Here is a 26,099-nt window from a genome sequence, read left to right as displayed (position 1 = left end):
CTCGTCCTTCTGCATCTTGCCTGCCAATGCATGCTTGTCCCAACCCACGTTTTGACAACTGAATAGGAACATGCCTGCCTGCCCGCCCATTTGATCGATGCCAAATACATTTGATTGACAACTAAGAGATATGCTAATTGTGCATAACAGTCGTTTAAGTTCAGCATAGCTAGCTAGCTAGCAAAGTGATTCACATTTCTTGCTAGCTAACCAAATGACACCTGCATCTCTAGCTGTAGCCATCAAAACACGATATGAGTGGAGTCGGTCACTCACCCCCTCCTCCAATGACATGACATCCTCCCAGCAACTAGCTAGCTAGATAACATTAGGCTCTGTGTTTTTAGCTTGCGAAATAAATAGCTAGCTACATAGATATATACGCTAGCCCAGGGGTGTCAAACTCAATCAGCGGACGGACCATATTGAAAAAAACACTACGAATTTGCAAGCCAGACATAGCCTATTTGTTTTTACAAAAAAACGTGCAACTCTGAAGCAAACTGGCCATTTGTTTTATTCAAAATAAATATGCACCTTTTATAATGTCCATTTATAGGATGCTGTGTATAGCATTTTAACATATTAAAACAAAAGAGATAAATAATATTTGTCCAGCCTTTGCTGCTATGCTTGCAGATGTACATAATATGCTGCGACCCTAATCAAAAAGTATTTAACAACTCCAAATAACAAAAACATGGCTATAGGTTGCTGTAACATTTAGGGTGGGTTGCACCAACATGGTTTAAATGATCTAGGATTAGAGCTAATCTAGGTTTTGTAAATCTAGGTTTATAATTAAGCAGAGATGTGTTGCACCACTTAATTTTAAATCTGGATCAGTAAATCTATGATTAACGGTTTTAAACTATGATTAGTGACATGTTACACCAATATATGAGGTATTTCGTGAGTTGAAACGAAGTAGCTAGCCTACTTGACAAATGAGGCCACAAAGTTGCTGTGCCTTGATAAAATAATAACAATGCAATGTTAGAACTACTGCAACTCCATCGTGAAAGGTTCTCATGGGTTGGCTGATTTGAAATAAAATCTGTTATTTATCAGTACTAGACAGAAAATTAATTTGTTAGCTAACGTTAGCTACTGTAGTTAGCTAGTTTATAAACCAAGCTAGCTAGCATAAAATATAATTTATTGTCATTACTTAATGTTATTTAGCCATTTATTATTTGTCCGCTAGCCACCTGATCATGGCATGTCAAAAAGTTCAAATTTCTCTGCTTATGAAAATAACCTCTTGTAGGAGCTGATGGAGGAAATTAGTAAGGTACTGGAGGATAAAAAGACAGACAACACGACTGTCAAATAGAAGGAAGACACCTGGACCATTTTATGCGACAGATTTAATTGATCAACACGGATTAAAGAGAAGAGGGACCCAAATCGGATGAAGGCGTGCTGGAAAAATGTAAAAGCCAAAAAGGATGCGGCAGAGGAGAGGCGGGGGCAATTTCAGACCGGAGGGGGGCCTCCGTTCAAGGGAACTGATCCTCTCTCCCAGAAGATATGCGAGATGATTCCCCAGCAGTTTGCCCCTCTCCTTAACCCCTATGATGACGACGGACAACTCGACCCACCAATATTTAGTAAGCATAAATAACTGGTAAATATCAATGACTATAATGCACGTTAAAACTAACGTAAATGCTACTTCACTACAATGTTACCATTATCAGGCCCATTACAGCATGTTGCATAACATCATCATTCGTACCAAGGCTGGGCATATCATAAGCCCCAATTCAATTGTTGTACGTAAATAGCCTACTAATAATGAGTTAATTTTCTGTCTTTCCTTTCCTTTAGTTGAGCTGACACCCTGTACCATGGAGAAACAGCAGTGACTGGATCTTGCACCAGCAGCAAAAACACCAGACAGGCCAAGCAAACGCCCCAGAACTGACATGAACCAAGCTCATATGGATGTTTTGGAGCTGGAGAGAGAAAAATCTACTGCAGATTGAGGTCCTGAATTTACAGAAAGAGCTCTTGCTACTACTTCAGGGAAACAAATGCCCACTGTGTAAAGAATGTTGATCTTTTTATTTATTTAAGCAATTCTTTATATAAGCAACAATGATTTCCCAAGCAATTTGGTTTCCTCCAGTCTTGTCCCCACTCTTGAGTTCTGGTGCTTCTAGTTCCACCCTGTATGGTATTGAGAATAACAAAGTCTAAATAATACATTTGAATACAGATAGCCAAAATTGGAATTGTTTGTGTCGATCAAAATATATAATTGCGTTTTACATGTTACTAATGTTACATTATATACACCTTAGGCTGCAAAATGGTTCTCAATCAAGGTTCTCCTCACAGCATTCCCATTTGCATTGGCAGCATGTTGCACCTGGCCATCTTCTGCATTCTCCTCAGGTAGGACCTCCTCAGCCTCCTCAGGTAGCTCGTCTCCTTGTCTCTTGCCAAAGTTATACAGAACTGCCACTGCAATAATGATTGTCAGTGTATTGTCCATCTTCGTGCGGAGCCCCTCCTTTAGGCATGGGAATCTTTTTTTCCACACTCCAAAAACTCTCTCTATGAGACCTCTTGCCAGGATATGAGAGGTGTTGTATTCTCTCTCTTCAGGTGTCTGGGGGTTTAAAAGAGGAGTCATAAGGTACCCACGACAGGCATATCCATTGTCACCTAGTAGGTGGCCTTCATATGCCCCCCCCCCCTTCCAGCATTGCACACAGACTATTGTCAGATTCTGCTGTCATGGGTGGATCCTGGCCATCTAGCTACGATGCTGGTGAGCTGACCTTTGTCATCACAGGCAGCCTGCACGTTGATGGAGCAGTAACCTTTCTGATTATCCATTCTCACCACCAGGGTTGAGGATAGGAATGTGTGTGCAGTCTATTGCCCCTAGTACACATGGGAATCTAGCTCTCCTGTAAAATCCAGATGCTGTTTCCTCTTTAGGCTTGAACCTTATGTACTGATTCTTCAGACTGGCGATAGCACTGGACACTCTGACTACAATCCTGCAGACGGTTGACTTGTGGAGTCCAAAAAGGTCCCCATCCACCATCTGGAAACATCCAGTTGCGTAGAACCATAGGGTCACCAAGAGCTGAAGTACTGGGGGTACAGCCACGTTCCTATCACTCCCATGCTTAATGGTTGGTTCAACCTTTCTTTACAGTTGCATTACAGAGTCCTTGAGAAGTGGTATTGCCTTAAACTCATCATTATCATACAATTCAACAGAATTTAACCTGTCTCTAATTATTCTCTGAGGAACTCTGTCGTTTTGGTCTCTCCACAGTAGATATGCTGCCATTTTATCAGTTAAACCACCTCAAGTGGCAGTTTAGAATGAATCTCCAATCTAAATTTTTATTTTTTTTATTTTTTTTAATGAGCAACAGGTTTAAAATTAATCTTGATTTAAAGTGAAAACTAAACTTAGATTAGAGGAATGATTTAATTTAACTAGGATTAATTTAAAACCTAGGTTTAAAATTTGGTGCAACAAGATTAATAGATAAAGCTTGATTTAACCCAGTTTAAGAGTTCATCCATGTTGGTGCAACCCACCCTTAAACTTAAAACATGTTTAAAAAATGTTTTGCACTGCTTGGATCACCGGTGCGGATGAATGCAGCATTGCTGTATGGCGCACTCAAAATGTATTGTAGTTAAGTAATCAGCCTAAGCTACTGCTCAAATGTTGCTGTAATAGGCCTTCATGTTTCTCTTTTGCATGGTGTTTTTTTTTTACAGTTTTAGTATTTTGGTTATTAATTGTCAAGCTTTAAAAACCGAAGCCAGACTGCAACATTTTAGTAGCCTAGCAAGACTGTGGCATGTGTCCGTACACTTTCCCTCCGCTGCGCGCTGTCAACGGGACACACGAAAGCAGCACAATTGAATTAACCGATGCTAGCGCATCAGGCTGTAATTTCATAAAGTAGATGACTCAACTGTTGACTCATTTATACTCGCTTGTGTGTCCTATTCAGCCCGCGGGCCTTGTGTCTGACACATGTGCGCTAGCATATTAGCCATGTTATGACTGACTTGTGATCATTGCCCTTGCTAGTTTAATTGTATTGACATTCCCAGCCTTAGTTACAGTCGTTATTTTTTGTTCAAAGTCATTGAAACTGAAACAGTGCATCCCAAATGGGTGGAGGCAGCAAATAATGTACCATGCCAGCTGTGATTTACAACCTGATAGCAAGATTATTTTGGACTACCAATAAATGTATTGGTGAATTATATTAATCATGCATTGAACTGCATCCATCTATTCTGCCAACAATGCCTTACTCTACGTCATGGAATTTTGAGTCAAATATAACCTATTTTTAAAACCTCTTATAAACTTGGTTTTGAAGTATATACTGGGAGTTTGATATTTTTTACATACACTGCTCAAAGAAATAAAGGGAACACTAAAATAACACATCCTAGATCTGAATGAATGAAATAATCTTATTAAATACTTTTTTCTTTACATAGTTGAATGTGCTGACAACAAAATCACACAAAAATGATCAATGGAAATCAAATTTATCAACCCATGGAGGTCTGGATTTGGAGTCACCCTCAAAATTAAAGTGGAAAATCACACTACAGGCTGATCCAACTTTGATGTAATGTCCTTAAAACAAGTCAAAATGAGGCTCAGTAGTGTGTGTGGCCTCCACGTGCCTGTATGACCTCCCTACAACGCCTGGGCATGCTCCTGATGAGGTGGCGGATGGTCTCCTGAGGGATCTCCTCCCAGACCTGGACTAAAGCATCCGCCAACTCCTGGACAGTCTGTGGTGCAACGTGGCGTTGGTGGATGGAGCGAGACATGATGTCCCAGATGTGCTCAATTGGATTCAGGTCTGGGGAACGGGCGGGCCAGTCCATAGCATCAATGCCTTCCTCTTGCAGGAACTGCTGACACACTCCAGCCACATGAGGTCTAGCATTGTCTTGCATTAGGAGGAACCCAGGGCCAACCGCACCAGCATATGGTCTCACAAGGGGTCTGAGGATCTCATCTCGGTACCTAATGGCAGTCAGGCTACCTCTGGCGAGCACATGGAGGGCTGTGCGGCCCCCCAAAGAAATGCCACCCCACACCATGACTGACCCACCGCCAAACCGGTCATGCTGGAGGATGTTGCAAGCAGCAGAACGTTCTCCACGGCGTCTCCAGACTCTGTCACGTCTGTCACATGTGCTCAGTGTGAACCTGCTTTCATCTGTGAAGAGCACAGGGCACCAGTGGCGAATTTGCCAATCTTGGTGTTCTCTGGCAAATGCCAAACGTCCTGCACGGTGTTGGGCTGTAAGCACAACCCCCACCTGTGGACGTCGGGCCCTAATACCACCCTCATGGAGTCTGTTTCTGACCGTTTGAGCAGACACATGCACATTTGTGGCCTGCTGGAGGTCATTTTGCAGGGCTCTGGCAGTGCTCCTCCTGCTCCTCCTTGCACAAAGGCGGAGGTAGCAGTCCTGCTGCTGGGTTGTTGCCCTCCTACGGCCTCCTCCATGTCTCCTGATGTACTGGCCTGTCTCCTGGTAGCGCCTCCATGCTCTGGACACTACGCTGACAGACACAGCAAACCTTCTTGCCACAGCTCGCATTGATGTGCCATCCTGGATGAGCTGCACTACCTGAGCCACTTGTGTGGGTTGTAGACTCCGTCTCATGCTACCACTAGAGTGAAAGCACCGCCAGCATTCAAAAGTGACCAAAACATCAGCCAGGAAGCATAGGAAATGAGAAGTGGTCTGTGGTCACCACCTGCAAAACCAGTCCTTTATTGGGGGTGTCTTGCTAATTGCCTATAATTTCCACCTGTTGTCTATTCCATTTGCACAACAGCATGCGAAATGTATTGTCAATCAGTGTTGCTTCCTAAGTGGACAGTTTGATTTCACAGAAGTGTGATTGACTTGGAGTTACATTGTGTTGTTTAAGTGTTCCCTTTATTTTATTGAGCAGTGTATATTATGATTGTCTGTTTATTTAATGTCTGCAAAGTAGTTAAAACGCTGTCAGTTCCACTTTAAGGATTTGGTCAGGGTCAAAAATCAGGGAGCTTAGAGTAAGGTCTAACAAACAACTAATTTGTTTTTTTTGCCATCCTCTGCATACCTTGACAATTCATAAAATACATAATCTGGGACATACTCAAACCATGGAGAGTGGAGACCCACTGAGCTGGATTGTGATACTGCACCTCTCTCATTAACCATTAGGTGGTGGCATTGTGCATAACATTTGGAAGTGTTGAGCGTGTAAGACAGACAGGGGGATATGGAAATGAGAGAGAGAGAGAAGGATTTCCCCCTCAGGAATATACATACAGACAGATGGACACATTAATTGTCATGTGACTGAGAAAAAGTTATCAATATACAGTAATATAATACGGATGTGTAACTGGGTCATACAAGGAGCAGATCAATATGAGACATACAGGCTGAGGCAGGTGACACAGAGACTAGGGAGCTGCTGTGTCTACAACTGGAACTAACCAAACTGTTCAAAAGTAGTGCACTCTATAGTGAATAGGGTGCCAATTGGGATGCATCTTAACAGAGATACACTATATATAGAAAAGTATGTGGCCACCCCTTCAAATTGGATTTGGCTATTTCAACCACACCCATTGCTGACAGGTGTATAAAATTGAGCACACAGCCATGCAATCTCCATAGACAAACATTGGCAGTAGAATGGCCTTACTGAAGAGCTCAGTGACTTTCAACGTGGCACCGTCATAGCATGCCACCTTTCCAACAAGTCAGTTCGTCATATTTTTGCCCTGCTAGAGCTTCCCCGGTCAACTGTAAGTGTTGTTATTGTGAAGTGGAAAAGTCTAGGAGCAACAACAGCTTAGCCGTGAAGTGGTAGGCCACACAAGCTCACAGAACGGGACCGCCGAGTGCTGATGCGCGTAAAAATCGTCTGTCCTTGGTTGCAACACTCACTACTGAGTTCCAAACTGCCTCTGGAAGCAACGTCAGCACAATAACTGTTCGTCAGGAGCTTCATGAAATGGCCGAGCAGCCGCACACATGCCTAAGATCACCATGCGCAATGCCAAGCGTCGGCTGGAGTGGTGTTAAGCTTGCCGCCATTGGACTCTGGAGCTTTCTATGGAGTGATGAATCACGCTTCACCATCTGTGCCAACTGTACAGTTTGGTGGAGGAGGAATAAATAATTGTCTGGGGCTGTTTTTCATGGTTCGGGCTAGGCCCCTTAGTTCCAGTGAAAGGAAATCTTAACACTACAGCATACAATGACATTCTAGACGATTCTGTGCTTCCAACTTTGTGGCAACAGTTTGGGGAAGGCCCTTTCCTGTTTCAGCATGACAATGCCCCCGTGCACAAAGCGAGGTCCATACAGAAATGGTTTGTCGAGATTGGTGTGGAAGAACTTGACTGGCCTGCACAGAGCCCTGACCTCAACCCCATTGAACAACTTTGGGATGAATTGGAACTCCAACTGCGAGCCAGGCCTAATCGCCCAACATCAGTGCCTGACCTCACTAATGCTCTTGTGGCTGAATGGAAGGAAGTCCCCGCAGCAATGTTCCAACATCTAGTGGAAAGCCTTCCCAGAAGAGTGGCGGCAGTTATAGCAGAAAAGGGGGGACCAACTCCATATTAATGCCCATGATTTTGGAATGAGATGTTTGACGAGCAGGTGTCCACATACCTTTGGTCATGTAGTGTATTTATCAGCCTTTGGAAGAAATAAACCACACTAGATCATAAAGACTATAAAGCCCATGCAGAGCCACCTGGTAGAGAAAGTTGAAAATAAAAATGTAGAGAGCGATAGCGACAGCTAGCAATATGGCTAAAACCCTAAGGGCAGTATTGATTTAATCTGTTTTGGTGCCCCGTCTTCCTCCCATTTTCAAATCATACTTTATCTGATTTGAAAATCCTCAGCACAGAACTCTCCTCCTTCTCCTTCCCCCCCACCTCGCCCTCCTCCTCCTCCTCCTTCTCCTCCTCCCCCCATCCTTTTCCTTCTCCTCCTCTTCCTCCCCCTCCTTCTCCTCCTCTTCCCCCATCTTCCTCCTCCTCTTCCACCCCCTTCCTCCTCCTCCTCTATCCCCCCCACCCCGCCCTCCTCCTCCTCCTCCTCCTCCTTCTCCTCCAGATCCCAGCTTCCGATATCATCCATTTTGAAGGGGAAAACAAAGCAGGTCCCTCAGGCAGCGAGGCAGGTAAGTGGGTCACAGCCCAGCGGCAGGCAGCTCCAGTCCGAAAGCCCCTACGGCTCACATGCGATACATGCAGCACACATTGGCTCCCTGAGTAATTAGCATGTGGTGACGACGCTGGCACGTTGCTCAGTCAGTCAGGCTACACAACCAAATCAATGAGCCAAGTGTGCTCAGAAAACATCCTGTGTGTGTCTTAAACTGCCAACCTATTCCCTACATATTCTTAGATCAAATGGGTTCCAACAGGGTTATTTGCAGAGGGATAGGGTTCTACCAAGAACTGTTTTCATCTGAATAACCCTTTTTCATTTTTTTTGAAAGACGAAGGTTCTTTGAAAGGCAAAGTGTTCTACCTAGAACCCTTTTCATCCTACAGATAAAGGATCTTAATTTCAGTCAGTTTGCTACCGCAGGAAAGTAATCCTGCAGGAACAGGAAATGTGAATTATTATATAAATATAAATGTTTGTAGGGGTTGCTAAATGTTTCGTGAGGGAAAATTAAGTCTGACATTTTAAAGTGGATATTACATTCTTCAGAAGCCTTTTAAACCTCTACCACACTACACGTTTTACAACTAAGAGCTGTTTTTGGAAGAAAGGGTTATTTGATTATTCTTTGGAAGGCGAGAAGGGTTCTACATATTTTTCTTTCCTTTTTAAATAGTGCCTGAGCATTAGTGTTTATCTCAGTGTTTAAACTTTAACATCAGGAGTTTGAGGTAGGTGTGAGAATGTTTTAAGCTAACTACAGTATATGGGAATATTTAATTCCCAAATATTCCTATATAGGTACAGTTTAAAACATTCTTACGCCTACCATTTTACATACGGTATACAGTACTGACATAGTTTATCTTTGCCATGATTTCTGTCTTTAAAAATAGTATTGCTGTGATTTTATTGTATGATGCAGTATATTGTATGGTACACATCAAATTGGCCAGTTATAAATACAGTAGTATCTGAGTTTGCAAGAAATGTCCCGACTAAAGTAATCTTCTTGTTATCTCCTACATTATCAATTTATCAACATTAATATAGCCCCTCTCTCTCTCTCTCTCTCTCTCTCTCTCTCTCTCTCTCTCTCTCTCTCTCTCTCTCTCTCTCTCTCTCTCTCTCTCTCTCTCTCTCTCTCTCTCTCTCTCTCTCTCTCTCTCTCTCTCTCTCTCTCTCTCTCTCTCTCTCTCTCTCTCTCTCTCTCTCTCTCTCTCTCTCTCTCTCTCTCTCTCTCTCTCTCTCTCTCTCTCTCTCTCTCTCGCTCTCGCTCTCGCTCTCGCTCTCGCTCTCTCTCGCTCTCTCTCCTTCCTACAGTCATGTCAGGAGAATGACCTTGACATGTTTCAAGGCTAAGGCTCATCAAATCATAGATGTAATGAATGCTGATCTATGTGTTTCTTCTTCAAAATGCTTGTCTGAAAGATGAGATGAACACTGGAGACCTGACTCAGTGTGCAGCATTACAGATTCTCTCACTTCTCTGAACTGACTAATACCGTGTCACACATAAAGTTGCCAAAATGTGTCAGATACTGTATGAATCATGCAGGCTGAGTCTCAAAGGGTACCTTATTTGCTATAGTGCACTTCTTTTGAGCAGTGCTCTTTGGGCCCTGGTCAAAAGTTGTGCACTACATAGGAAATAGGGTGCCATTTGGGACGCATTCCCGCAGTAAAACGTAATTCCTCAGGGTTGGCTTTCTCAGGTATGAGACAGTCTTCTCCCTACTCTAGTTGGTAACCCAGTAAGCAAAATTATGTTGAAAATACATATAGAAGTTGACGTCAGGTGTATTTTAGGTGCTGAATGAAAGGTGAAAATATGTATTTTCCGGATGTCAAAAACACATATTTTCCGGACATTGAAAATATGTAATTTACAGATGTTGAAAATATGTATTTTTCGGTAATTGATTTTATGGCCAAATTTCAACTCCACATACATTCTCAATTAAGTAAGCAGTATGTCACAATAATAGCCTCTTAATATAGGAAAGAGGAGCCAACTGAAGATTGCAACAGCATATTTGTTATTGCTTCCCATTTGTCACATGCACTTATGTTAGCTTTTTCAGAAGATTTAAAACTGGCAGCGATGACATTCAAAGAAGTCCAACCTACAGAATAAACCAACAAACCACTTCAACTACAATAACATTCTCAGTAACGGTTAAAACATTTTGGAATGCACTGACTGTTAGTCGCTCTGGATAAGATAGTCTGCTGAATGACCAAAATGTAAATGTAAAAAAACAAACACTTGTGAAGCATATTGGGTATTATTCTAATGAGCATCGCCCCTAAACATTACACATTTGATTGGTGCGGACCAGATCCAAATCTGAACGAGTCATAGGCATCTAGGCTATGTTTCACAAGTTTGAACATCACAGTTTTGTACAGTAGAACACAGTAGTGCTCAGTATGGTACAGGACAGTAGAGTTTAATTCACTTGAGTATAGTAGAGTACAGTACAGTTTAATTGAGTGCATTACAGTATCGTTTAATACAGTACAGTTTAGTTCAGTAGAGTATATTAGAGTAAAGTAGTGTACAATACAGTACACTATACTGTACTCTACTCTACTGTAATGTACTCTACTCTACTGTATTGTACTGTACTCTACTGAACTGTACTATATTCTACTTTTCTTTACTGTACTGTGTACTATACTGTAATGTACTGTACTCTTCTGTGCTCTACTGTACTGTGTTGTCCAAACTTGTAAAACATAGATGTCTATGATTGGTTCAGATTTGGTCCGGTCCGGACCAAATCTGAACCAATTATAGATGTCTATGTTTGGGCCAAATCAAAGCCGGTCCAGACCGGACAAAATCTGAACCAAACATAGACGGCCGGACCGGACCAAAAATCTACGTACTTGGACGTTGAAATCAAGGCTGGTCCAGACTGCACCCAAAAAATACCCCCAAAAAAGACATACAAAAGAAGTCGCCATCAGTAAATGCTTAGTGGGAAAGTCTTCTGTGCGATTTGGTAGCCTGACGACTCACACTAAATTATTCCGCTGCTCTGTCATTCACTACATACTTTACTCTGTGACTGCCATCATTGAAATTGTTTGTGGTGACGAGGGGCGTTGTACAAAACAAAGTCATCAGTGATTGGATCGTCTCTAACCAATCAGAGTATCAAAGCCAATGACAAATGTTCAAACTGCCTCTTTACCATGTGTGTTCTGGCTCTGGCCCAACCCATCGGTTTCTGGACCAATCAGATGGCCCCGTATGTGTCCGCATTCAGTGAAGGGTCGGGGGGGGTACTCAGATCCAGACTCATTGCGGATCCAGACTCATTGCGTTGTGTAGCGTTTGGCCACAGCAAGGAGTCTGGGTAGTCAGGCAAGCGATTTGGAGGAGGATACAGTAGGACTATGTGTGTGCGTCACTGTCTATGGGTAATGATAATGATATCCACCTGGATTCGGGCCCTATCCCCAGACGGTTAGGGGACAGTACAGTAATTAAGCCTCGTTGACGAGGAGAGAAACCCACTGACAGCAGGTTAGAGTGAGAGACAGCCGAGCGTGCCACCCTGACAGTGACACACACACACACACACACACACACACACACACACAGAGAGATGACTTCAGGTGGCATTTTGTTGGATAAAAGCGAGAATGATTGAGGAGCTACATTTAATTTTCTTTATGGATGCCTGTACTTTCTACAGCCTGGTAGCCAGATCTGGTTATGTGTTCTGTCCCTCTCTCTCTCATTCTCCTATAGGTTTCGTGCTGGAGTTCCCCTGACCTAGCTGATATACAGTATGGGCTGACAAAGTGAGAGGCAATTAATTTACAGGGGCAATCTGGGATTCAAACTAAAACAAAGTGGTGACCCCACCACAAAATGAGTAAAACATTAGATACACTACATGACCAAAGGTATGTGGACACCTGCTCTTCGAATCATGGGCATTAATATGGAGTTGGTACCCCCTTTGCTGCTATAAAAGCCTCCACTCTTCTGGGAAGGCTTTCCACTAGATGTTGGAACATTGCTGCGGGGACTTGCTTCCATTCAGCCGCAAGAGCATTAGTGAGGTCGGGCACTGATGTTGGGCGATTAGGCCTGGCTCGCAGTCTGTGTTCCAATTCATCCCAAAGGTGTTCGATGGGGTTGAGGTCAGGGCTCTGTGCAGGCCAGTCAAGTTCTTCCACACCGATCTCGACAAACCATTTCTGTATGGACCTCACTTTGTGCACAGGGGGCATTGTCATGCTGAAACAGGAAAGGGCCTTCCCCAAACTGTTGCCACAAAGTTGGAAGCACAGAATGGTCTAGAATGTAATTTTATGCTGTAGCATTAAGATTTCCCTTCACTGGAACTAAGGGGCCTAGCCCGAACCATGAAATACAGCCCCAGACCATTATTCTTCCTCCACCAAACTTTACAGTTGGCACTATGCATTTGGGCAGGTAGCGTTCTCCTGGCATCCGCCAAACCCAGATTAGTCCGTCGGACTGCTAGATGCTGAAGCATGATTCATCACTGCAGATAACGTGTTTCCACTGCTCCAGAGTCCAAGGGTGGTGAGCTTTACACCAATCCAGCCGACGCTTGGCATTGCACATGGTGATCTTAGGCTTGTGTGCGTCTGCTCGGCCATGGAAACCCATTTCATGAAGCTCCCGACGAACAGTTCTCGTGCTGACGTTGCTTCCAGAGGCAGTTAGGGAACTCAGTAGTGAGTGTTGCAACCGAGGACAGATGATTTTTATGCGCTACGCGCTTCAGCACTCGGCGGTCCCGTTCTGTGAGCTTGTGTGGCCTACCACTTCGCAGCTGAGCCGTTGTTGCTCCTAGACATTTCCACTTCACAATAACAGCACTTACAAATGTGACAAACTGACTTGTTGGAAAGGTGGCATCCTATGATGATGCCACGTTGAAAGTCACTGAGCTCGTTAGTAAGGCCATTCTACTGCCACTGTTTGTCTATGGAGATTGCATGGCGGTGTGCTTGATTTTATATACCTGTCAGCAATGGGTGTGGCTGAAATAGCCGAATCCACTAATTTGAAGGGGTTGTCCACATACTTTTTTATATATAGTGTATTTGAAAAGAAGAGTAATACCGTTTACTATGGATATTGGATAGTGTAAAGACAGCAATGTATGAAACACTCTTTTCACACCACTTCGATACATAGTTATTTTCATTGCAGGTCAGGAGAGCATTTTCCTAACCTTAACCTCAGTCTCCTAACCTGCTACGTTAATTCTCCTAACCTGCTGCATAAGTTCTCCTAACCTGCTAGGAAAAGTAACTGCGGTATCAAAGTGGCGTGAAAATAGTGTTTCCCACAGCAATGTAGGGCTTCTCTTTTACAGTCTCTTTACATTTTAATATAGAGCCATTGCAGAAAGTGTAGAAGTCTGTTGTTGTTTTGAGTCAGAAGGAGACAGTGGGGAAGAGGGAATCTATGATAATGAAGAGGATTTACATAGTAATGGGCTAGACACTGCTGAGACAAGGGACTGACAGTTCACCCGGGTGCACAGGTTGGTTGATTGACAGGTGGAATATTAGACAATTGGCAGAGGACCTTGATTGACTTCTGATTAATCATTATTTAACTCTCTCTAGTGTGTTTTTGATGAGTGAAGATGTCAAGATCAAACAATCAAACTATGTTTTGTTAAAAAACAACTACTTTTTTTATTTGTTTTATCCCAGAAATCCCAGATTGCCTATTTTGCATAATGTAATAAAGATGTGGGAGAGGTTTATATATTATTTTATGAATTATGTCTGCTGTTAATTGAATAATTCATGTGTTTGGTTAATTAGTGTGTAAATTGGCAAAGTTGGAAGTTTGACGTTTTTTGGGTGAACTAAATGAGATTTTATTTTCGATCTTATTGGTTATTTAAACATGAAAAACAATTACACATTTCAGTTATGATTGAGTCAGCTTAAGTTTTTATGTCCTACTTAAGGGCAGTTTTATGTTTCGAAGCTGCTCATAATGATTCTTAGTGACATCCAGGGAGGAAATGGCAAGGACACCCTTCAAGAAAGTCGCTGTGCTTTAGAACTACTGAAACAAGTCAGGGACTTTAGGACAGCAACCTCTTTCAGCTGCCATTACGTTTTCATTTGACAGAGTTCAGGGACCTTTTAAGACTCTATTTTTGAAGTGCATACCTTCTACACTTAATCTTATGTTTTGCTTTTGGTCAACTCACCAGTTCTGAGCACAGTGGTTTCAAGATTCTCTAAGGAGTTCAAGGACAACATCAATCTAAAATATATATGATTGGATTTGACTTGGGGAATAGGAAGCAACCGCAGTGGTCGTCACTGGTTACCACTGCCACAACGGCAGAAGAGCCCGCCTTCTTGACCAATCAGATGAGGGAATGTGATGACGCGTATGCCGGTTTACGGTTCGTGGGAAACGACCAATCAGATGAGGGAATGCGATGACACGAATGCCTACCGGCTTGCAGGGGCAGATGAGAGACATTCATTTGTTTTATCTATTGATCCGTCAATGATTTGGTGGTTTATTAAATATAGTAAAACCAACCGTTATAAATCCAACGTGTTAATCGGATGTCTTATGTGGTCCTCTGTAGCTCAGCTGGTAGAGCACGGCGCTTGTAACGCCAAGGTAGTGGGTTCGATCCCCGGGACCACCCATACACAAAAATGTATGCACGCATGACTGTAAGTCGCTTTGGATAAAAGCGTCTGCTAAATGGCATATTATATTATATATTATTATTCAAACTCAGCATGCAAGCTTATCATGATGTTTGCCCTTACTCTTAGTTACTTGTCTTAACCGAAACTAGGTTTACTCCAATATCTGCATTGTTTTTAAAATGGTATGTAGATAAACAAATTGACACATCTTGAGTTTATGTACACAGTTTCACAGAAATGTTCACAAAAATGTACTTTTTTGGGGAGGCCTTTTGACTTTGTGGCTGTGGTAACTAGTAATGACCAAAGGGGTCGCTTATCCATTTTGATCTAGCATTTTGCACATCAATCAAATAAATACATATATTCATAGAGATTCATTCTTAAATTAAGTGTCCAAATTTAGAATTCAATCCCTCACACACTAATTACCTGAATATGAATGGCAGATTTTTAAGTTATGGAGCTAAAGCTTTTCAGTGTTTACACTGAGCTTGTACAGTACAGCTGGAATGCTATGGCAGCTATGCTATTTTGTCAGGTGCTGATGGGTCTAACTATAATTAGATCCAGACAGGCTGGATCTGAAATGGCAACCTATTCCCTAGTGCACCACATACTAAGGTCCCTGGCCAACACTAGTGCACTAGGGAATAGGGTGCCACTTGGGACCCCAGACTTGGCAGAGGCCTCCTGTTGACAGTGAGGAAGCTGGTCTGATTGGTCCAGTAATAGGGAGTGATGATAGAGGGACCTGCAGGTAAGAATAGCACCTACTGAGGGTGCTCCCCGAATGGCACCCTAGTCCCTATATAGTGCACTGCTTCTGGTCAAAAGTAGTGCGCTATGTTGGGAATAGGGTGCCAATTGGGAGGCATCCTGAGTCCCGTTGTGCAGCTATTCTGCCTGCTGCTGTTTGCTCAGTGGGAGGGTAGGATGCTAGTGTGCCTCTGATGTGCGTCAGGCACCAGTGAAGCTTCTAAAAACAGCTCTTGCTCGATGCACGAGAAGACCCACATGACCACACTACCAAGGTACCAAGCTTCACACCCCTACCAGCCATGTAAAATATGTGAGCAATGTGCTTACTACCGCACAACAGACCAGCTAATTATGATGGAACACCTAGGCTAACACGTCTAATATGTGTGCTAAATTCAGAGAAAAGGTCCATATGGGATTGCCATGTCATTAATCTCAGCAACCCAGTACCAAATCTCACATCTTTCACGAGAGACTAGTATGTAACAGAATGGGTTTTGAAATACACTATACAGTGCATTCGGAAATTATTCAGACCGCTTCCCTTTTCCACATTTTGTTACGTTACAGCCTTGTTCTAAAATTGATTAAATAAAAATGTTCCTCATCAATCTACACACAATACCCCATAATGACAATGCAAAAACAGGTTTGTAGAAATGTTTGCAAATTTATATTACAAATAAAAAACAGAAATACCTTATTTTCAGACCCTTTGATATTCAGACCCTTTGATATGAGATTCGAAATTGAGCTCAGGTGCATCCTGTTTCCATTGATCATCCTTGAGATGTTTCTACAACTTGATTGGAGTCCACCTGTGGTAAATTCAATTGATTGGACATGATTTGGAAAGGCACACACCTGTCTATATAAGGTCCCACAGTTGACAATGCATGTCAGAGCAAAAACCAGGCCATGAGGTCGAAGGAATTGTCTGTAGAGCTCCGAGACAGGATTGGCAAATTTTATTTGCCACATGCGACGAATACAACCGGTGTAGACCTTACAGTGAAATGCTTACTTACAAGCCCTTAACCAACAATGAAATGTTAAGAAAAATAAGTGTTAAGTAAAGAAATAGATAAGTAAAAAATTATAATAAAAGAGCAGCAGTAAAATAAAATAACAGTAGAGAGGCTATATACAGGGGGTACCAGTACAGAGTCAATGTGCGAGGGCACAGGTTAGTCGAGGCAATTGAGGTAATGTGTACATGTGGGTAGCGTTAAAGTGACTATGCATAGATAATAAACAGAGAGTAGCAGCAGCGTAAAAGAGGGGGTGGGGTGGGGGGACAATGCAAATAGTCCGGGTAGCCTCTTCCTAGAGCTGGCTGCCCAGCCAAACTGAGCAATCGGGGGAGAAGGGCCTTGGTCAGGGAGGTGACCAAGAACCCGATGGTCACTCTGACAGAGCTCCAGTTCCTCTGTGGCACCTAAAGGACTCTCAGACCATGAGAAACAAGATTCTCTGGGCTGATGAAACCAAGATTGAACTCTTTGGCCTGAATGCCAAGCGTCATGTCTGGAGGAAACCTGGCACCACCCCTACGGTGAAGCATGGTGGTGGCAACATCATGCTGTGGAGATGATTTTCAGTAACAGGGACTGGGAGACTAGTCAGGATCGAGGGAAAGATGAACGGAGCAATGTACAGATCCTTGATGAAAACCTGCTCCGGAGCGCTCAGGACCTCAGACTTAGGCGAAGGTTCACCTTCCAACAGGACAAAGACCCTAAGCACACAGCCATGACAACGCAGGAGTGGCTTCGGGACAAGTCTCTGAATGTCCTTGAGTGGCCCAGCCAGAGCCCGGACATGAACCCGATCGAACATCTCTAGAGAGGCCTGAAAATAGTTGTGCGGCGACGCTCCCCATCCAACCTGACAGAGCTTGAGAGAATCTGCAGAGAAGAATGGGAAAAACTCCCCAAATACAGGTGTGCCAAGCTTGTAGCGTCATACCCAAGAAGATTCGAGGCTGTAATCGCTGCTAAAGGTGCTTCAACAAAGTACTGAGTAAAGGGTCTGAATACTTATGTAAATGTGATATTTCCGGGTTTTTTAAATTCATTTTTATCATTTAGATTTTTTTCTAAAAACGTGTTGTTGCTTTGTCATTATGGGGTATTATGTGTAGATTGATGAGGGAAAAAAAGACTGTAAAGTAACAAAATGTGGAAAAGTCAACGAGTCTGAATACTTTCCGAATGCACTGTATATACAAAAGTATGTGGACACCCCTTCAAATTAGTAAATTCGGCTATTTCAGCCACACCCGTTGCTGACAGGTGTATAAAATCGAGAACACAGACATGCAATCTCCATAGACAAACATTGGCAGTAGAATGTCCTTACTGAAGAGCTCAGTGACTTTCAACGTGGCATCGTCATAGGATGCCACCTTTCCAACAAGTCAGTTCATCACATTTCTGCCCTGCTAAAGCTGCCCTGGTCAACTATAAGTGCTGTTATTGTGAAGTGGAAATGTCTAGGAGCGACAACGGCTCAGCCGCGAAGTGGTAGGCCACACAAGCTCACAGAACGGGATCGCCGAGTGCTGAAGTGTGTAGCATGTAAAAATCGTCTGTCATCAGTTGCAACACTCACTACCGAGTTCCAAACTGCCTCTGGAAGCAACGTCAGCACGAGAACTGTTCGTCGAGAGCTTCATGAAATGGGTTTCCATGGCCGAGCAGCCGCACACATGCCTAAGATCACCATGTGCAATGCCAAGCATTGGCTGGATTGGTGTAAAGCTCACAACCCTTGGACTCTGGAGCAGTGGAAACACGTTATCTGCAGTGATGAATCATGCTTCAGCATCTAGCAGTCCGACAGACTAATCTGGGTTTGGCGGATGCCAGTAGAACGCTACCTGCCCAAATGCATAGTGCCGACTGTAAAGTTCGGTGGAGGCTGTTTTTCATGGTTCGGGCAAGGACCCATAGTTCCAGTGAAGGGAAATCTTAATGCTACAGCATACAATTACATTCTAGATGATTCTGTGCTTTCAACTTTGTGGCAACAGTTTGGGGAAGGGCCTTTCCTGTTTCAGCATGACAATGCCCCCCTGTGCACAAAGCGAGGTCCATACAGAAATGGTTTGTCGAGATCGGTGTGGAAGAACTTGACTGGCCTTCCCAGAGCCCTGACCTCAACTCCATCTAACACCTTGTGATGTCACGAGAGGCTGTGTCCTGGAGGGACGTTACATCCCCCTGAGGTGGCTGCAAACCCAGACAGCTATGGCTCCATCTGCTGGTATGGTCGGGAACTCCACCCCTCTATGGCCAATCTTCCCACGCAGCTGAAACAAATGAGGAGCTGATGAGCTGAAGGTTTGGGAAGGGAAGAGACACAGTCTCCAACCTGGGCTCTCTGGAGGACAAGAGTGCTGCACGTCCACTTCCATGAGGAATATAAGGATTTGGAGATACTTACCTTTGGGACATACTCACCTTTGGATACATGCACCTGTGGAAATACGTGAGAGACATTTGGAAGGACTTTTTGCTGGGTTGGCCACTAGCTGCAACGTGGACTACAGTAAGGCTGGGGAAAAGTTATCTGAGCGAGTGAGAATTATGATTTTGGATGTGGAAGAGACATCCCTGAACTGTTAACCCTTAAAGAGCCACAAGAGAACAGAATTTTGTTATATTTTCGTTAATTTCCCAAGACCTATAATAAAATCCTTGTTTTGTTTGAACCTTGTCTCCTTGCACTACTTGAGCAATCCCGCTGAAAGCTGTGTAGCCTCTCGTGACGTCACAACCTTTAGGATGAACTGGAACGCTGACTGCGAGACAGGCCTAATCACTCAACATCAGTGCCCGACCTCACTAATGCTCTTGTGGCTGAATGGAAGCAAGTCCCTGCAGCAATGTTCCAACATCTAGTGGAAAGCCTTCCCAGAAGAGGAGACTGTTATAGCATTAAAGGAGGGACCAACTCCATATTAATGCCAATGATTTTGGAAAGAGCTGTTTGACAATCAGGTGTCCACATACTTTTGGTTATGTAGTGTATCTCCCAGCTTGAGTGATGAATGGTTTGGAAAGGTTGGTTTGATAAATTCTGTTATTGTATAGTTAGAGGGATCGTTCTGCCCTGTGATGGCGGCCCAGTGGATATGTTTGTGTGTGATTCTGGTTAGAGAGATTCGGCCCTGTGATGGCACATGTCACAGTGGTGCTCTCAAGGTGCTTGGTGCTTAATAATGGGGAGAGGATGTGATATACCCACTGGACCGTATGGTCAACACATGACTGAACACTCGTGCTCATATCGATTAGTATAGTACATATTCTAGACCATCTGCGCTGTACACCAGAAGGGATCCTCTTCCTCCTCATTGCACCCTGCAGTCGTTTTTTCTTCACATTTCTACATGGATGCGTCAGAAGTTGCGCCCTGTTCCTTACATATTGCAGTACTTTATGGGCTCTGGTCAAAAGTAGTGCACTATATAAGGAATAGGGTGACATTTGAGACGCTGTCCATGACATTTAGAAATCTCAACATAAGTGGCTAGTTTGTTTCTACATTCATTGCAGTGGGTTTTGATGGAGTTCAAAAAGCCAACATCATGTTCTTCTCCTCCTCTCTCCTTCTTTCTCACCTTCTCCCCCTCACACTGACTTGCAGTGTGTCCTTCTTCCACAAATCGCTGACATTCTCTCTCTTTTCCACCTCCTACGTACTTTCCACGTTTCCACACTTCCCTGTCACTCTCAAGGTTTATGTTTTGTGTAGAAAAATAAATGGTAGCCTGTGTCATTCCTGCCGCCTCATATGCTGTAATTGAAAAATGGAGAATGTGTAATAATCATAATGTAATCACAACTGCGTCTCAGTTATTCAAAGGTTGAACTTTTGGACTCCCTTTCTCTCTCTCACTTCATGGCTCACTTGAATTTGAATTGAAAGGTGATGATGATAACAATCATTTTGTGGTTATTGTACATTTTACCTGAATGACTTTTGTTTGCCTTTCGCCTCTGTCGTTGCAGAAGACTGTGAGACTTTATGACTTTAAATGTGCATTTAAACACATATGAGACAGACCTCTCTTCAATGTCTCATAGAAATTAATTATTATTCTGTTAGAATTCAATATACACTACCAGTCACAAGTTTTAGAACACCTACTCATTCAACGGTTTTTGTTTATTTTTTTTATATTTTCTACATTCTAACTACATCAAAACTATGAATTAACACACATGGAATCATGTAGTAACCCAAAAAGTGTTAAACAAAGAAAAATATATTTTCTATTTGAGATCCCTTTGCCTTGATGACAGCTTTGCACACTCTTGGCATTCGCTCAACCAGCTTAATGAGGTAGTCACCTGGAATGCATTTCAATTAACAGGTGTGCCTTCTTATGCCAGAGCCCATTTGTGTCTGCGAGCAAGAGTTGTGACAGAGAGAGCTTTCAATTTTGAACAGATATGGGATATACAGTACCAGTCAAAAGTTTGAACACAGCTACTCATTCAAGGGTTTTTATTTATTTTTACATTGTAGAATAAAGTGAAGACATCAAAACTATGAAATAACACACATGGAATGATGTAGTAACCAAAAAAGTGTAAAATCAAAATATATTGTATATTTGAGATTCTTCAAATAGCCAACCTTTGACTTGATGACAGCTATGCACACTCTTGGCATTCTCTCAACCAGCTTCACGAGGTAGTCACCTGGAATGCATTTCAATTAACAGGTGTGCCTTCTTAAAAGTTAATTTGTGGAATTTCTTTCCTTCTTAATGCATTTGAGCCAATCAGTTGTATTGTGACAAGGTAGGGGGTGTATACAGAAGATAGCCCTATTTGGTAAAAGACCAAGTCCATATTATGGCAAGAACAGCTCAAATAAGCAACGAGAAACGACAGTCCATCATTACTTTAAGACATGAAGGTCAGTCAATACGGAACATTTCAAGAACTTTGAAAGTTTCCTCAAGTGCAGTCGCAAAAAACATCAAGCGCTATGATGAAACTGGCTCTCATGAGGACCGCCACAGGAATGGAAGACCCAGAGTTATCTCTGCTGCAGAGCATAAGTTCATTAGAGTTACCAGCCTCAGAAATTGCAGCCCAAATAATGCTTCACAGAGTTCAAGTAACAGACACATCTCAACATCAACTGTTCAGAGGAGACTGTGTGAATCAGGCCTTCATGGTCGAATTGCTGCAAAGAAACCCCTACTAAAGGACACCAATAAGAAGAAGAGACTTGCTTGGGCCAAGAAACACGAGCAATGGACATTAGACTGGTGGAAATATGTCCTTTGTTCTGGAGTCCACATTGGAGATTGGTTCCAACCGCTGTGCCTTTGTGAGATGCGGTGTGGGTGAACGGATGATCTCCACATGTGCATTTCCCACCACATGGAGGAGGAGGTGTTATGGTGTGGGGGTGCTTTGCTGGTGACACTGTCTGTGATTTATTTAGAATTCAAGGTGCACTTATCCAGCATGGCTACCGCAGCATTCTGCAGCGATACGCCATCCCATCTGGTTTGGGCTTAGTGGGACTATCATTTATTTTTAAACAGGACAATGACCCAACACAACTCCAAGCAGTGTAAGGGCTATTTTACCAAGAAGGAGAGTGATGGAGTGCTGCATCAGATGACCTGGCCTCCACAATCCCCCGACCTCAACCAAATTGAGATGGTTTGGGTTGAGTCGGACCGCAGTGAAGGAAAAGCAGCCAACAAGTGCTCAGAATATGTGGGAACTCCTTCAAGACTGTTGGAAAAGCATTCCAGGTGATACTGGTTGAGGGAATGCCAAGAGTGTGCAAAGCTGTCATCAAGGCAAAGGGTGGCTATTTGAAGAATCTCAAATACAGTAGGGGAAAAAAGTATTTAGTCAGCCACCATTTGTGCAAGTTCTCCCACTTAAAAATATGAGAGAGGCCTGTAATTTTCATCATAGGTACACGTCAACTATGACATTTTAATGAATTTATTTGCAAATTATGGTGGAAAATAAGTATTTGGTCAATAACAAAAGTTTCTCAATACTTTGTTATATACCCTTTGTTGGCAATGACACAGGTCAAACGTTTTCTGTAAGTCTTCACAAGGTTTTCACACACTGTTGCTGGTATTTTGTCCCATTCCTCCATGCAGATCTCCTCTAGAGCAGTGATGTTTTGGGGCTGTCGCTGGGCAACACAGACTTTCAACTTCCTCCAAAGATTTTCTATGGGGTTGAGATCTGGAGACTGGCTAGGCCACTCCAGGACCTTGAAATGCTTCTTACGAAGCCACTCCTTCGTTGCCGGGCGGTGTGTTTGGGATCATTGTCATGCTGAAAGACCCAGCCACGTTTCATCTTCAATGCCCTTACTGATGGAAGGAGGTTTTCACTCAAAATCTCACGATACATGGCCCCATTCATTCTTTCCTTTACACGGATCAGTCGTCCTGGTCCCTTTGCAGAAAAACAGCCCCAAAGCATGATGTTTCCACCCCCATGCTTCACAGTAGGTATGGTGTTATTTGGATGCAACTCAGCATTCTTTGTCCTCCAAACACGACGAGTTGAGTTTTTACAAAAAAGTTCTATTTTGGTTTCATCTGACCATATGACATTCTCCCAATCCTATTCTGGATCATCCAAATGCACTCTAGCAAACTTCAGATGGGCCTGGACATGTACTGGCTTAAGCAGGGGGACACGTCTGGCACTGCAGGATTTGAGTCCCTGGAGGCGTAGTGTGTTACTGATGGTAGGCTTTGTTACTTTGGTCCCAGCTCTCTGCAGGTCATTCACTAGGTCCCCCCGTGTGGTTCTTGGATTTTTGCTCACCGTTCTTGTGATCATTTTGACCCCACGGGGTGAGATCTTGCGTGGAGCCCCAGATCGAGGGAGATTATCAGTGGTCTTGTATGTCTTCCATTTCCTAATAATTGCTCCCACAGTTGATTTCTTCAAACCAAGCTGCTTACCTATTGCAGATTCAGTCTTCCCAGCCTGGTGCAGGTCTACAATTTTTACTGATAACAAGTTCAAACAGGTGCCATTAATACAGGTAACGAGTGGAGGACAGAGGAGCCTCTTAAAGAAGAAGTTACAGGTTTGTGAGAGCCAGAAATCTTGCTTGTTTGTAGGTGACCAAATACTTACTTTCCACCATAATTTGCAAAAACAATTCATAAAAAATCCTACAATGTGATTTTCTGGCTTTTTTTCCTCAATTTTTCTGTCATAGTTGACGTGTACCTATGATGAAAATGACAGGCCTCTCTCATCTTTTTAAGTGGGAGAACTTGCACAATTGGTGGCTGACTAAATACTTTTTCCCCCACTGTATATAATATATTTTGATTTGTTTAGCACTTTTTTGGTTACTACATGATTCCATATGTGTTATTTCATAGTTTTAATGTCTTCACTATTATTCTACAATGTAGAAAACAGTAAAATAAAATAAAACTTGAATGAGTAGGTGTTCTAAAACTTTTGACCGGTAGTGTAAGTCTACAGATGTCTGCATCCCAAGTAGTGAGGTTGATTTGGGAGTAGTTGTCTGAGTGTTGACATTGATGGCTCAGTGACTCTTCAGCGTGACAGAAGGTTGATCCAATTAGCCATTCCAGCAATCAAATTAACTGCCTACACATGATCTGCAGCCTACTCACTGTCTGACCCTCCAACGCAACACAACCAATGCTGCCAAACGCCACCTAATGATACTGATGCGCCCTCTCTACCTCCTCTCATCCCTCCCTCTCTCTATCTCCTCCGCTGCATCTGTCCATCTCTCCTCTCTCTCCTCTCCATCTGTCTACTGACTCTCCTTCGTTGCTCCAACGCGCATGTCTTTTTCCCTACTTATCTCTCCTCCTTCGCTCTCTTCCATCCCTTTTCCTCATCCTCCTCTTCCTTTCCTCCTGCTCCATCCTCCTCCATCCCTTTCTTCTCCTCCTCATCATCCTGCACCTCCTTCTCCATACCGCTTCTCCTCCAGCCCTCCTCTCCTTTTCCAGCACTCCTCCTCTTCCTGTCCTGCACCTGCTCACCATCCAATATCTCCCCATGATCATTAAAGAGCAACTAACTATCTCACCAGGTCTGTCATCTCATTGGCGGCCAATCCATCAGCTGAATGTTTGTATTGTCAGTTGGCTCTCCAAGGTCATATTTAAATTGATTCTCATAACATCCCTGCTGGTGAATTATGGGTATCTTGCTGTATCCTTGAGCAAGGTCGGAACAGTAATGAGCAATAATGTAACCCTGCTTCAATGTGTAGATCAAACGACAGCTATGCAATGTGAAAATATGTGTAATTACCATAGTGGGCAGAGAAGGGATTCAAGGTTAGACAAGATTTTGTGCAGCCAAGTATGTTTAAGTGTGTGTGTACAGCACCAGTCAAAAGTTTGGACACACCTACTCATTCAAGGGTTTTTCTTTATTTTTACTATTTTCTACATTGTAGAATAATAGTGAAGACATCAAAACTATGAAATAACATATACGGAATCGTGTAGTAACCAAAAAAGTGTTAAACAAATCCCATTTGGTTTGTGCTCAGTGGGACTATCATTTGTTTTTAAACAGGACAATGACAGCCAACAAGTGCTCAGCATATGTGGGAACTCCTTCAAGACTGTTGGAAAAGCAATCCAGGTGAAGTTGGTTGAGAGAATGCCAAGAGTGTGCAAAGCTGTCATCAAGGCAAAGGGTGGCTATTTGAAGAATCTCAAATAAATAATATATTTTGATTTGTTTAACACTTTTTTGGTTACTACATGATTCCATATGTGTTATTTCATAGTTTTGATGTCTTCACTATTATTCTACAATGTAAAAAATAGTATAAATAAAGAAAAACCCTTGAATGAGTAGGTGTGTCCAAACTTTTGACTGGTAGTGTATATGTGTGCGTAAGTGTGTGCTTGTATGTGTGCATTTGTCAGTGTGTTCGGTATGTGTTTGAGAGAGAGACATGCTACTTCAATAAGACCAACAGTTGTTACAGCCTCAGGGACCTGGTGAGGTTATAACTTCAGCTTCCCTCTACCTCAGGGACCTGGTGAGGTTAAAACTTCAGCTTCCCTCTACCTCAGGGACCTGGTGAGGTTATAACTTCAGCTTCCCTCTACCTCAGGGGACCTGGTGAGGTTATAACTTCAGCTTCCCTCTACCTCAGGGACCTGGGTGAGGTTATAACTTCAGCTTCCCTCTTCCTCAGGGACCTGGTGAGGTTATAACTTCAGCTTCCCTCTACCTCGGGGACCTGGTGAGGTTATAACTTCAGCTTCCCTCTACCTCAGGGACCTGGTGAGGTTATAACTTCAGCTTCCCTCTACCTCAGGGACCTGGTGAGGTTATAACTTCAGCTTCCCTCTACCTCAGGGACCTGGTGAGGTTATAACTTCA

The 26,099-nt window shown here is 43.1% G+C and overlaps 1 long non-coding RNA gene across 1 annotated transcript; it reads right to left on the bottom strand.

The window, feature by feature from the left end:
- Nucleotides 1-2,080: 2,080 nt before the first annotated feature.
- Nucleotides 2,081-16,422, bottom strand: LOC121557517. Its single transcript, XR_005998343.1, has 3 exons — nucleotides 16,381-16,422; nucleotides 2,305-2,620; nucleotides 2,081-2,175 (listed from the first exon to the last, which is right to left on the bottom strand). It is a non-coding gene; the product is annotated as an uncharacterized LOC121557517 (long non-coding RNA).
- Between the last annotated feature and the right edge of the window lie 9,677 nt (nucleotides 16,423-26,099).

Source organism: Coregonus clupeaformis, chromosome 18 (assembly GCF_020615455.1).
Source record: "Coregonus clupeaformis isolate EN_2021a chromosome 18, ASM2061545v1, whole genome shotgun sequence".
In the NCBI taxonomy this organism is placed as follows: domain Eukaryota; kingdom Metazoa; phylum Chordata; class Actinopteri; order Salmoniformes; family Salmonidae; genus Coregonus; species Coregonus clupeaformis.
This window is presented reverse-complemented; position numbering and strand designations above follow the sequence as displayed.